The 14731-nt window shown below is 43.6% G+C and overlaps 1 protein-coding gene across 1 annotated transcript in view; it reads right to left on the bottom strand.

Moving 5' to 3' along the window:
* MYO16 (myosin XVI) overlaps positions 1–14731 on the bottom strand; it is a gene marked incomplete at both ends in the record, with an annotated part of 347769 nt that overhangs the window by 72380 nt on the left and 260658 nt on the right. The gene's annotated exons all lie outside the window — the stretch shown is intronic.

Here is a 14731-nt window from a genome sequence, read left to right on the forward strand (position 1 = left end):
TCTCCTGCTCTTCCCAAGCACAGCAGAGGAAGAACCCGATGCAGCACAAAAGACAATCCCACAAACAGGCCAAACAAACAGGGTGTCAACTGCTGTCTCACCTCAGTCCTTCTCCCCATAGCTCGGTGAATTATTATGCACCAAGTATTTATGTTTCTGTTGTTAATGAACTTCAGAATAATAGAGAAACTCCACAAAGCTGGTTTAAATATGTTTTCACAAAGACAGCTTGTGCCACGGATGTGAGTCTCCACAGTTTTGTTTTGTTTTTGTTTTTTTTTTAAATATTTTATTGGATAGTCTCTGTATTTACATTTCAAATGTTATCCCCTCCCCCCCCCAGCTCCCATCCCCTCTCCCCCTCTACTTGCTTCCATGAAGGTGCTCCCACTCCCAACACCCTCTCCACCTCAGTGCCCTGGCATCCCCCCTACACTGGAAAAACTTTCCTTCACTGGACCAAAGGTCTCTTTTCACATTGGTGCCAGACACTGCCATCCTCTGCTACATATACAACTGGAGCCATGGGTCTCTCCATGTGTGCTCTCCATGTTTTATTCCCTGGGAGTTCTGGAGAATTTGGTTGGTTGATAATGTTCTTCTCATGAGGTTACAAACCCTTTCTGCTCCTTCAGTCCTTTCTCTAGCTCTTTCATTGGGGTCCCTATGTTTAGTCCGATGGTTTTGCTGCAAGCATCCTCAACTATACACTAAAACAATTTTGATTTCTAAAGGAATTTCAGTATGACTTTAAATCTCTCTATTGAAAGCACTACAGGTGTCTATCTGAGCTTAACCTACGATACCAGTGGCCAAGAAGGTTGTATTGGTAAAAACTGCTGCTCAGGAAAGCATCTTAGAGCCAGAGTGACAAGCTACAGCCAGGTGATTTAAAAACTATTTTAGCCAGGTGCTGCACTTCTTGTCTGAGGAGCAACAGAGAGGAGGGGTGTGTGAGAGTGGTCCCTCACAAAGCAAGTGTTTGAAGACATCTGGGGAAGCAGGCAGGGAAAACTGGAAGATCCTGCTGTGTCCCAGCAGGAAGTGTGGAGGGAGCTTCAGTACTGTTCTGCTATGGAAAGACCAAATGCTGTCCCTATAACTATCATAATCAGGAGCTTGGCACTTGAGACAACTATCACTAACATAAGATTAACCTGTGTGTCCCCAAGCATGAGTAGGGGATGTAAAAGTGCCAACAGCTCTCAGTCTATACCACACATCCATGACACTAGAGGCTGGCACATGTGCCGCACTGTTAGATACTAAACGGGTTTGCCAGTCATGCTTGCGGTCAGGATGCTTGGCCAGAGGAGTCCCTGTGCCACAAAGTGCCTCTGAGCATATCTGGTACATTCCAGCTTTCCTGTGAAGTCTTTCTTAACAACTGTGGCCCACTGTCTGACTGAATAATAGTTTTAGTCTGACAGACAGGTCAGTGGAGAGAGCTCTCTGCTCCTGGGTTAAGCAGCCATGGACATCATTTAGTTTTCTCTCAGTCATTTGGAACTGGAAACAGTCACAATGAGAAAGCTCTTTCTCAGCAGCATCTATGTTTCCCCTTATATTGCAATTCTCTTTCTTCCCCACTGTACTGACTGGTAGAGTCATGGGGGGGGGGTCTCAGTTGAGGAAAATGCCTCCATGAGATCGACCTGTAGAGGGCCCAGCCCACAGCAGGTGGTACCATCCCTGGTCTGATGGTACTGGGTTCTATAAGAAAGGAGGCTGAACAAACCACAAGAAGCAAGCCAGTAAGCAGCACCCCTCCATGGCCTTTGCATCAGCTCCTACCTCCAGGTCCCAGCCCTGCTTGAGTTCCTGTCCTGACTTCTTCCAATAAAGGACTATGATCTGAAAGGCTAAGCTAAATAAACCTTTCCTCCCCAACTTGCTGGTTTTTGGTCATGGTGTCTTGTTGAAGCAATAGAAACCCTACCTAAGAGAAATTGGCACCAGCATAGTGAGGGCGTTGCTGTGCCAGATCTGACCATGTTTGGGGAAAGATTATGGAAGGACTTTGGAACTTTGGTCTAGACAACCATTGAGAGCTCAGTGGGATGTCCTGTGCTGAGAGCAGTGCAGAGGCTTGTGAAGCTTCAGAGGGAAGTTTTGATTTAAGATTTTTGTGGTTCTGGTTAACTGGGGCAGAAGAATCAGTTTCAATTAACAAGATACCAGAATCACTGAAGTGAAACCTTTATAGTACCAGAACAACCGATGCTGGTTAACTGGGGCTAAGAAATTTTCAGTGATTAAGAAGAGACCAGCATAATGGGAAGTGTTTCCTGAGAGCACAGAGGAGCTGTGATTCAGAAGCAGCCAAGGTTTTACCTGGTGCTACGGCTGGACTCGGTAATGTTTGAAAGTCACACAGGTGGTACTGTTTTTGAAGGCATGAGGGGGTCATGGAAGGCCATTGGTGAAGGTGAAGCCTCAGTTGTAGTAAATGGCCCAGGGTTGAAGGCGTCATGCAATGAAATTGCATGCTTCTGCCATGAAAAGAACCTCTGAAAGGTTGTTGGTGAAGCCTAGTTTCAGCAGAAGACCCCAGTATGGGAGATGCCAGTATCATGGGACAACCACTAAGAACAGCAGCATCAGTGGAGTAGAACCAGCCGGAGCCTAGAGGATAAGCAGTGTATGCTACAAAGGGCAGAGGTAAAGAACTGACTCAAGCCTGCTGGAGGAGCCCAGAAGATCATAAATGGAGCCCAGACACTGAAAAACTGGAGTTTGATTTCACTTTCATTTTGACTGTTACCATGCCCTGATTTTTTTTTCCCTCTTAAAGAAAAAAAGAATTTTACTAGGGTCCACAGTTAAGAAACCTTGAATTTAAAAGACTTTGAATTTTTAAGAAATTTGATATTTTAAAAGGACTGAAAATTTAATGTGTTTGAACCTGTAAAGACTCTGGGACTTATGTAATCATTTATGTTTTTAATATGAGATCTTGGGGAAGGGCTGTGGCTTAATAGTGATGCATCTGTGTGTCAGGTGTGTGTCAGGCTGATGAGGGGTCACTCGTGGTCTTTTTATTCTCTAACTGTGTGATGACTTTTGTAGTGGGCAGGAAGAACACTTAGCCCAGACTGTGAGCTCTGAAGAACAACTCTGTGAGATGGCCATGGGAAAGGAGGAAGCTACTTCTCTCTGCATCACAATCTAAGGGACTCATTTCATGGTAGAAAACTGAGTCCTTCAAACCCAAACTTGGACAGGGATCTTCCAAACAGTGCACAATGAGATAGAGCTTGAAGTCACACAGAAAGAGAAAAAGTCACTATGAGGTGCATGGGAGCGAGCAGAACACCTGGAGGAGATCAGGAAAGACAGAGTAGAAGGGAACTCTAGTCCTCAGCCTTGCCTTCAAAGCGTCTTGGGCAGAAGGTAGCTGGCGATGAAGAGTCATGCTTCCTAAAGTCAGTTAAATACCAGAGTAAGTTTATCTGGGACATTGTGCTAGGCTTTGGGGAAACAAGGTAGGTGACCCTTGTCCTTGGGGAGCTGATGGCTTACTAAGGGATGTTAGCATCAAAAACTTTGATAACACATGTTCTATCTGATGACTGCATTGCACACAAGAAAAGGAACACAGGGCCTAGAGGTGTGATCAAGATATGTTTAGGGCATATCTTTTGCAAGGGCATCTTGAAGGGTAATAAAATGACATGAAAGGCCCTTGGAGATATATCTATTTGGCAGAGAGGAGGGAATTTGACTTCCAGGAAGTATTAACATACCATGAATGGCTTGTTGGAAAAAACTCAACAAGTGTGTGCATGTGCACATGTGTGTGCAATTTGGCTATCCTGGAAGATTAGAAACTCAAGTCTAAATTCATAAGATAATTTTTGAATTTTGGATTGAATTTTACAAAGTTAATTTTAAAAAAGTCTGGATGGTAGACTTTTCTGGTGGGTTTTTGGAGTACACAATGGGTGATCAAGGAAGTGAAGCCATGGACTACTTGGGCTTGGAAAGATTCTGCATCTGCTGCTGGTCTGTTGGCCAACTCTTGTCATCCTTCATAACTAACATCAGCGCTCATTTTCACAGTGGGATTAAAATCAGCTTCTCTACTTCTACTGGGGCTCCGATGCCCTCCATTTCTATCCTCAGGGACTAGAGATCAATTCTTCACTCTTCTATTTGTGGATGCCATGGCTACATCTCTTGACGAACAGAGGCTCACATTCTTGAAGAATAAAGCGTTATGGATGGTAATGTGGACCATGCAGATAGGAAGAGAACAGAAGAGACAACAGATTGTACGTAGAGTTCTGTATAAGGCAAGTCATGAGGGCACTAAAGAATACTGTCTAGGCTGCCAACTGTCCCTCAGTAAAGATTACAAGCCAGCATAAATGGTGGGGCCCCCAAGGTAGTATGGTAACAGGGAGTGGGGTGAAAAAGAAGCAGGCGGAAGCCAGTTCATGTGTCATGGCTATAGAATGGGGGACAAGTATTTGCCTCACCTGTTCTCTACCCTGGATAAATAGGAAGTGAGACCTCACAATAGGGAGTTTGCAGGAAACAGTTTTGAGATCAGATAAAATGCTAAATGAATACATAAGCACAGAAGTGGGTTTTCTTTACACCACGTGGTAAAGATTCAGTGATACCGAAGATGGGTAGTGCAGGATATGTTTGCAAGGTCCCAGGAAGATCTGCATGCTAAGTTAACATGGATGTGAGAAAATAAGAGTTCTCCTGGGGCCTTGGGTTGGAGTGATAACAAGCAGGGGGCAGCAGGGAGACTGAGGCTCAGTGGTGAGGATGGAGAGAAGAATTTTGGGTAGGCAGGCCGTGCATGCCTCCAGAGTCTTCTGTCAGTGTTTGGTACAGCTGCACCCCTATGTTGATGGTGTGGGACCATGGGCTCTGAATGTGAAAGGGACCCCCAGGCTTCTGAGCCACTGGAAGGAGGATGGAAGTCTGAACTTGCATATAAGTAACTCAAGACAGTGAGGTTCCAATCATTGTGAAATGGATGAGATCCTACTTTAATTGCATTCAGGCTTTGAAAAAGAATTCTTCATTCAAATACTGAGACATAGTATCCTACTTTCCAGTGGACAGAGGACATTACAATATCTGTCAATACAGGGAAAACTCTACAGGTACCTGAAGATGATGGTGGGCTTGCTGCCATTTTGTGCCCGGTAACTCATATGAGAATTAGGAATATTTGGAGATGTTCTTCGGAGGTTTCAGCATTTGTTTGATTTCAATGACTGTTTTGACTTTTCATTAAACAATAAAACTGTCTGTCCACAAGGGATTCCATACAACTCTATGGATATCACACACACAGTGTGTGTGGGGGGGGGGGGGGGGAGTAGGCACGCTGTGTAATATTTAAACCAGGGCAGACATTCTTATTTCTCCAAATGTTGATCACGTCTTTGCAGTGAGCACTCTCAAATTCTTCCTTCTGCATAGTCACCATGTAACAACGCCAGCTCCCGTTTCTCCTATGTATTTGTTCTGTCCAAAGACGCTACATGTGCACACAGTGATTCCTCTCTCCCAAAGGAGTTAAATTAGCAGGTTGTTGGTATTTGGGAGTTCTTCCTGGGAAACTGTCTCTTGATTTCCATGATGCCAGGGATTAAAAAGGACAGAAGCCTAAGGATACCCAGAAGGAAAACATAGCAGCAGGAATCCAGAGAGCCAGCACTAGTTTATGCCACTGATTGGGTAAACACTTCTGGTCCAGACTGCCACTTTTGTCCAACAAATGGCTGCTGAGGTATTCTGTATTGAATCTTGGGTCAAGACTCAACAGATTTCAGTCCAAAGACGGAGGTCTTCTCTGTGAGTGGTCTGGTCCTACCTCCCCTGCAAGACTATCTCTCACTAGCTAGACACAGGGAGAGCTTGGAGTCACAGTGTTCTTATCTGAGACAAAAATGCTCATGTCACTCTGACCGCCTCAAGAGCAAGGCATCTGTGAATCACACTGTCAGGATGCTCCCCAGGAAGGCATTGGGACATTCTTGCTTGGAAGTGACAGATTTTAGAGGTTTAAACAAGATTGTCATTGATGACTTCTAAAGCTCCAATTATTCTTCCAGCTCCTGGGAACTTTTTCAGAAATGTGGGCCGTGGAGGCAGACAGACACAGGAACAGAGGTGTAGGTGGTATGTGGGATGTATTAGAATGGGGGGTGACGAGAGGAACCCTGTGAAACTCTCCTTGTTCCTTGAGGGCAATTTTGGGAGCATTTTGTATTTCTGGCAGGACTTTGTAATAGATCTTATAAGGGAAAATATATAACTAAACAGATATTCAGAATATATAACTGGGACAATTCATGTGAGTCACACTTTCTTTCCTCTGCCTCGATGAAAAGAAGAGAAATGAGCATGGAGCGAATCGTACCCACAGAGCCAGTCTCACAGAACAGGAAGCAGTATCACCATTTGGATGTCTGTGAGTTCCCGGAAGAAGACAGATCCACCGTCTGAATGCCCAGTGTGAACCAATTTAACTCACACACTTTATGCACAGCACAGAGGCTAACCGCTTCTCCTCTGGGTAAGTTACAGAAGAATGTGAGGTTCCCATGTCTCTTCTTGACCAAGGGCAAGGACGGGTCAGTTAAAGGATACAGGGAGGGTTCTGGTGACAAACAGGTGATAAGGAAGAGAAAAAAAAGACACTATGAGGTAAAATGTGTCTTTAGAAGGGATTATTAGGAGCCACTGTATATAGATCACAAGAGGGACTGTCCATAAATCATGCAGGTTTAGCCTATAGACCTTGCCTAGCTGAGCCTCTGTATGGTCTAGGAGAGGAAGAGATGGATAATGGACAGAGATGGTGGCAGAGGTGATCAGTCTGGGCTTTCTGGGATCCAGGGTAAAACACTAAACCATGGACTGAAGGTTCAGTCTGCTTATCCATCCTGTGAGCATCTTGAAAGTTGGGTCTGGCTCTACAGACTCAGCCATTCCAACAACCTGTAGATGTATGAATCCTTCTGCTGCAGGCTCTGTGACCCCATGTCAGTGTTGGCCACGGGCCTTGTCTGATAGTCTTGTATCTTCATAGTTCTCACATGTCTGTACTCCCTGATGAATCCTTTACCCCAAAGCTTCTGTTACAGATGATTCATACATCTGCAGGTTGTTGGAATGGCTGAGTCCAGGCCTAGAGGACTTGTTGCCAAAGGTCCACAGTGAATTTTATGTTTTTAGACAGGAGTCTCCTACACTTTCCTCCTCTGGCATTGAGTTCATCTCCTACACTCCCACCTCAGTGAGTTAAGGCGCCATGCTACAGATGTCCCTGAGGAACCTCCATCCCAAGATATGTCCAGATGTTATTTCTCTCATACACACAGGCTGTTTCTTTCGGGGGAATAGCAGACATATCAGCAACTTATTCTCTAAGACAGAGGTACAAGGTGCAACCAATCTTGTTTATGGCTTTTCTTTAGGTCCTGTTTAAAGGCCGATAGTTGGAAAAGTTCAATGACTTAAATAATTCATTGAAGACAAGCCTTAGCTATTTCATATACATTTAAACTGTGTATTTTATTTTTATAAAGCATGTGTAATGTGGTTCAAGAACTAAAACAACAAATCTTACATTCCCAGCTCCATTCTTTCTAGCATGGGATGGCTTCATCTAATGCTGTCCCAGTTCCCAGCCTACTCTTGGAGTCAACCTGAGCTCCTGAATACTGCTTTGAACTTCCTCATCTCACAGAAACTTTGGTGGCTCCATGTAGGCAGCAAGCCAACATGAAAACCCTTGGACTTGCCTTCAGAGCCCTGTTCAGCATAACCATTTCTAAGAGTGAATCCTTTTCCTCCTGTGAACGAGAGGCTATTTACTGTCATTTCAGCTTCCTACTCACTTGCTGAAGCAGAAAGCTGATGTGAGGAATCTTTATATACCAGCAGGGGCGGATGCTTAGACACGGTCCTTAGTGAATGATTCACTGCTCTTGTGAGTGTTATGTTCCGCAATTTCTCTTTATTTCTATAATTATTGGACTATTGCTATTTGTATAGATTATATTTTAACAAGAAATACCTTATTGAAGATGAGTTTCTTTGCTTCGAACAAAACATTTGATTTTCATTATTGATGATTCCACTCAACCTTTAAAATTTCTAATTTTCCTTAATCTAAAACTATTCACTGTTTTCGTAACTACTTCATGTTTTATGACATGATAAAAATACAGTTGCATTAAAAGTAGTTCTCTGCTTTTACTGGGATGTTAAGATTCCCTCAAGTGTCCTAGTATCTTCTGAAGACCCCAGCGATGTCAACATGCTCCTGGCTTAAACATATTGCTCTTCTGTGCTGACGCAAACAGTAGTCTTTCTCTTCTCCATCTCCCTCTGTCTGCAGAGGCCCCCAGTTGGGTTTGTTATTTTTCCTGCAGATCTGAGAATGTCACTGTGCTCCTGTAAAACATGGTTCTATTTTTACTATGCAAAGCAGTTTCTGTGCCTACCAGGTCAAACTCTTCCTATCAGAAGCATCCTTCAGAGCCCAGAATTTTGTGTTCCATAAAGAGTCCACTCTGTGTGCTGGTACAATGAACAGTTCACATGTATGTTTGTACCCCGCCCTCTCTCTCAACCTTACAACTAGTTCAGACACTGTGAACAGCTCACCGTCCCCACTTCAGTTCTTTCTGGCTTTCTCTTTCTCATAGCACAAGATACTTTGCTTATAAAAATCTTCCCAGCTCTGTCCTACACAGTCTGCCACCATTTCCCATCTGTATTACACACACACACACACACACACACACACACACACACACTTATACACGACACAAATCCACTGTATCATGGTCTTTTCTTGTACCACATGGCACATAAAATGTGGTCCATAATTTCCAGATGCTCAGACAAATGACTACTGTTCTCAACTCTCTTCTCTTCACACTGAATTCTCATGGTTTTCTTTTTTAATGCTTTGCTTGGTCTTTTTGAAGGAAAGCCATTATTTTCATAATACATATAAATATATATTAATTATACTATAAAAAGCTCAACAAATTAAATTTTTATGGTAGCATTGGAAACCTACTAAACAGAAATGGTTTTTTGTTTTTTTTTAATGTACGGTTTGGTTTTGAATGTCTGGATGTACTTTGAAATATGCTCAGGGATAAATTTATACACAACGCAAGTTCTCTTTGTTATAAATAGACTGCTCTTGAAGTTTCACTCCGACGTAGAGAAAGATAATCACAACCACACACATTTGACAGGGTATAGTGTGGTATCTGGGAGAAGATAGTTTGGCTTGAATGACGTGCGATTTTATGTTAGACAAATTAATTGCTCTCACCCAGGACAAAATAGTTTGCAGAACAGGCAGTGATGAGTTGAACTATTGTTTTGAGCTCACTAATGGATTAGTCACCCTGTGATCCTATATATTATTCATTATAAAAATCACATCAATATAGCAAGGATGTTCATGACAATTTCCCATTCCTAAAGGTGTAGACCAACAAGAGCCATGTACCCCAAGCAGCATGGGAAATTTTGATTTCTGGAGGAAGATTTGAGTCACAGTCAAAAGAAGCCACTATGGTACCCCAGTGGGGACAATACTAAAGCCACCATAGTCATTTGGCTGGTGCCCCACAGTGGAGACACCATTAAAGGCACTGCAGTCACTGGGCTGTGTGTACGCCCACATGAGTGAGCCTGTTCTCAGTACCTGCCAAGGCTCTGCCACTGTGCACTCTGACGCTTAGCCCACTTCTAAAGATACAAATACCCTTGGTATGCCTTCCTGGCACCCGGCCTTATACTGTTCACCACAATTTTAGTGATTCAAAACTTCTTATATTACCTTCTTATTTCCCGACAGCGTGTTAGTTGTGACTTCTTTGGGTTATCTTCTGTTCTCGGTCTCTGTGGTTTTTTGGGGTGTCGCTCAGGATTTTTTAAACCCAGTTTATAGTTGTTAAAGGCCAAGCATGTTCCTTACTTCACTGATACCCTGATACCCAGGACTTCATCTTATGCCTGTGACTTTGTAAGTGCAGAATGCAGCCTCTTCTTCCCTGCAATCCCTCATGTGCCATGTCTTCTCAGCCTCTGCTGTTCCTCCACTTGCCTATGGCACAAGCATTAGTCTGCGTGCTGGTGTCTCAGACCTATTCTTGTTCCCACATAAACACATTGAAAGCATAAGTCAGACCACAACACTGCCTTCCTGTCTTAGTCAGCACTTCTATTCCTGCACAAACATCATGGGGCCAAGAAGCAAGTTAGGGTGGGAAAGGGCTTATTCATCTTATGATTCCACATTGCTGTTTATCACCAAAGGAAGTCAGCTCAAGCAGGTCAGGAAGCAGGAGCTGGTGCAGAGGCCATGGAGAGGTGCTGCTTACCGGCCTGCTTCCCCTGGCTTGCTCAGCCTGCTTTCTTATAGAACCCAGGTCTACCAGCTCAGGGATGGCACCACCCACAATGGGCTGGGCCCTCCTGGTTTGATCACTAGTTGAGGAAATGCCTTACAACTGGATCTCATGAAGGCATTTCCTCAACCGAGGCTCTTTTCTCTCTAGTAACTTCACCTTGTGTCAAGCTGACACACAGAACCAGCCAGTACGCTTCCTTATAGCTTCTCATGAGAAAACCCACATTTTTATTTTCTTGTAGTTCATGGTGTATGACAGGTGCTCTGAAACATTTGTAGGAAAACAACCCTGTGGGTCTGGGCACTACACAGAAATTGCTTCATGACCCCCCACTGCCCTATTTAAACCAATGTCTTCCGGACAACAGTGTCATTGCCTCTCTCCCACTGGGGATTCTTCTCTGATGTATAATAAAACATGATGCTTAACTTTTAACAATCTTTCCCTTTCCCTTCCCAGGCCATAAGCTATCATCTTTACTCTGTATAAATTCAGGAAAATAAACATGTTCAATAAGCAGCTTGAATCACTAGAGAGGGAACGTTAGGCACAAACACAGGTAGTTTTTGTTTCATCTTTTAGGTTTGTATGCTTCCATAAGCCAATCAGCTAAGGGGGTGTGTCACTGAGAAAGCATACTAGAAACAGGCACACTCTCTGACTTTACAAAGTTCATAATAGAAAAGTGTGAGAAACAGTGAGATCAGAAACTCTGAGTGGTAGTCCCCAGGTATCTATACTGGTCCTGCCTAAAGGTTCCTGAATGTCCTTTTCAATTGCTTAAAAATCAGGAATACATATTGTTCTATAACAAAGTCTTGATGTCTATGTGTACTGTGGGTGTGTAAGTATTCAGCATAGGAAAAAGGAGGGTGTGATGGTTTGTATAAGGTCAGCCCAGGGAGTGGCAATTTTAGAAGGTGTGGCCCTGTTGGAGTAGGTGTGTAACTGTGGGTGTGGGCTTTAAGACCCTCACCCAAGCTGCCTGGAAGTCAGTATTCTGCTAGCAGCCTTCAGATGATGATGTAGAACCCTCAGCTTCTCCTGCACCATGCCTGCCTGGATGCTGCCATGTTCCTGCCTTGATGATAATGGACTGAACCTCTGAACCTGTAAGCCTGCCCCATTTAAGTGTTGTCCTTATAAGAGTTGCCTTGGTCACGGTGTCTGTTCACAGCAGGAAAACCCCAACCCAGCAGAGGGAATGAGATATGTGTAGCTGTGAGCTGGTTAGAACATCGTTTTCAGAGATGTGCTTAAATCACTACTGTTGACTCTTCTCAACAATGTTAATTCCACAGAAAGAGGAGTCATTGAAAAAGGTCACTTTATAGGCTATTTTCTGGCTCACAGTTACAGGCGATTTATGAAGTGCCCCTAGAGTGATAAAACAAAAGCTATAAACCATTAATTCGTTGAACTAATAAGAGCTGAGGGCCCTTGTCTTAAAACATGGTTTTTTGTTTTTTTTTTTTTGTTGTTGTTTGTTTTTGTTTTTTTGTTTTTGTTTTTTAAACAGGATGGTTAAACTTGAACAGTATCTTTGGTTCTCTTTTCACCATCATCTCCCTACTGCACTATTTTAGATTAATGAAGTAATAAATCCTTCATCCGGATGATTTTATTTAATGTTATGGTAAATGCTCCTCTTACTGTTCTCAGCACAGCTTGGGTGAATCCTTTAAAATCCTGTATCTCAGACCCAGAGGAAATGTGGGCCATTCTGTAAGCGTCACATTAAGAAGGCGATGACAGAGAAAGGGTGACTGTAGAAATGCTTTGTTGTGATTAATGACCACCCACAGGTGGAAATGTGTGCTCAGTCAGTCACCATCAGAGAAGTTTCTCTGTGCAGTGGGCAGTGGTTGTTAACACAGGAATCCATGACTGTCAAAGTGCAGAGAGTGAGTGAGTGCAGCTCAGCCATGCCCCTTTGGACCACACCCTTCTGAACCACACCCCTCTGGATCTCTCCCCTCTGACCACACCCCTCTAGACCACACCCCTCTGGATTACTCTCCCTCTGGACCACACCCTTATGAACCTCTCCCCTCTGACCACACCCTTCTAGATCACACCTCTCTGGACCATGCCTCCCTGGATCATACTTTCTGGATCACAGCCCTCTGGACCATACTCTTCTGGACCACACCCTTCTGGGTCATACTCTGGACCACACCCTTGCCTGAGCCTTGGGGAACATGCTAGAAGTAAAGAGGAACTACTGTGAAAACCATATGTCTCCTGAGAAGGACAGTACTCACAAACTCACACAGCCGTGGTTGCCTGTACCACATGCATAGTGCCATGCCAGTCACAGTGCCAGCATGGCACAGGACGCCTCAGAGCTGAGAGACCGACTGGCAGTGGCCTGTAGGGATAGAACAGACTATTTTAAGGATGTGTGCGGCCCTAACACACAAGTATATGGTTATAACAAACTGGAATCCATGGGCTATAAAATGGGACAAGAAGTTCGATTGGGGTGAGGCTGGGGGAGTTGGGGGGTAGAAATTTGTGTATAATCAAATGTTATATATATATATATATATACATATATATTAAATTCCTAAAATATTAATGTTATATATTAAAATTTTAAAATGACTTAAGGATTTGGTTTCTATGAGTGAACTTTGTTGCTTCTTAGAGTTTCTTAATCTTTGTCTTTCTGTGTCTTTCCCTATCTTATACATGCACGGGATGGAGGCATGCCTACCACATACAGAGACACAGACACACAGACAGACAGACAGACAGACAGACAGACAGACAGACACACACACACACACACACACACACACACTGCTCCCATTGCACAGGCCGTGGAGGTGAAGGAGAAATTCCCACTGCATTTCTTGCTTCCATCTGCATGATCTTGCAGAGGGACCTCGGGAGCATCCTGTCTCCTGTGCATTTTCCAACCACTGGATGACACGCTGTCAATGAGGCTGGACTGTAAAATGACACTGCTTCTGGGGACAACATCCCAGCACCTAATTCCAAGGATGCCCTGGATACCCCTTCCCTCCCTTCCTTCCACCCAAACTGTCAGAAGTCAGCAGAAAACATTCCCTCCAAGTATGTTTGAAAGTGTTCTGAGCAAGGCCACCCCAGCCCAACTCCCCGAGGCTCTCAGTGCCTGCTCTACAGTGCCTGGCATCCCGGAACACCCCGAGAGATCTGCTTCTCCATCCTCTCTCCCTCCAGATGGTAGAGAAATGAATATAGCATTCAAATAACAACACAGAAGAAAGCACCCTATAACCAGTTGATGCATATAAAACGTGTGAAAATCAGATTATACCACTTATTTTTCCACTTAGAATTAGTTTCAGAGGTTTTCATTTTACAGAAATGGAAGAGCAAGGAAAATAAGATTATTCCTTGGTGGTCTAATGTCTCCTAGTGGGGCATCTTCCCAGAGGCGCATAACTAGACACTGGCTACACCAAATTTATCTCACTGAATGGAAAGTGAACATATTGTTACAAATAAGGTACAAATAATGAATTACAATGTTGCAAATCATAGATGGTTCAATGACTCATTTAAATCTATGACTTCATTAAGTCTATTTGGGTTTATCCACCACACAAATAAGCAATTCATGAGCTCTTTGTTTAGTAGAGAAAAATATATCTTGTGAGAAGAAACCAACGTCTGGAGACAGTCACGTAGGTTCTACTCAGGTCATTTTTACTAAGCTTCATTCCTCTTAGCAAAGACACTGGTATTCCAAGTCGGCCTTGCAAATAAAGGTGTGTCTCTGAGTAGCTACACACACATACACACACACATATACACACATACACACACAGACACACACTTGTACACATGCATGCACATATATACACACACAAATATTTAAGAGTTATTTTATGTCTTTGTGTATATGTGCCCGTGGGTATGTATATGTCCATGAATGTATGTATGGGCACCACCCATGTGGAGAGCCTATGGAAACTTAAAGAGTGTGTCAGATGCCATGGAGCTGGATTTATAGGCACCTGTGCTCTGCCTGATGTGGTGCTAGAAAACCTGATTCTTCAGCAAGAGTAGCAGCAAGTGCTCTTAGCTATTGTGGCCCCACAGTTCATGTGTGTGTGTGCACGCATGCGCGCGCGCGCGTGTGTGTACATATGTATATGTATTTGACTTTATTATTTATTTTATGCCCTTAGGATTTTGCCTGTATATGAGTCTGACTCCCACAGGGATGAGAAGAAGGCATTGGATCCCTGAAAATGGAGTTAGAGATGGTTATGGGCTGCCATGTGGGTGAGGGGAATTGAAAACTAATCCTCTGGAAA

The sequence above is a fragment of the Micromys minutus genome, assembly GCF_963924665.1.
Source record: "Micromys minutus genome assembly, chromosome: 14".
Classification (NCBI taxonomy): Eukaryota; Metazoa; Chordata; class Mammalia; order Rodentia; family Muridae; genus Micromys; species Micromys minutus.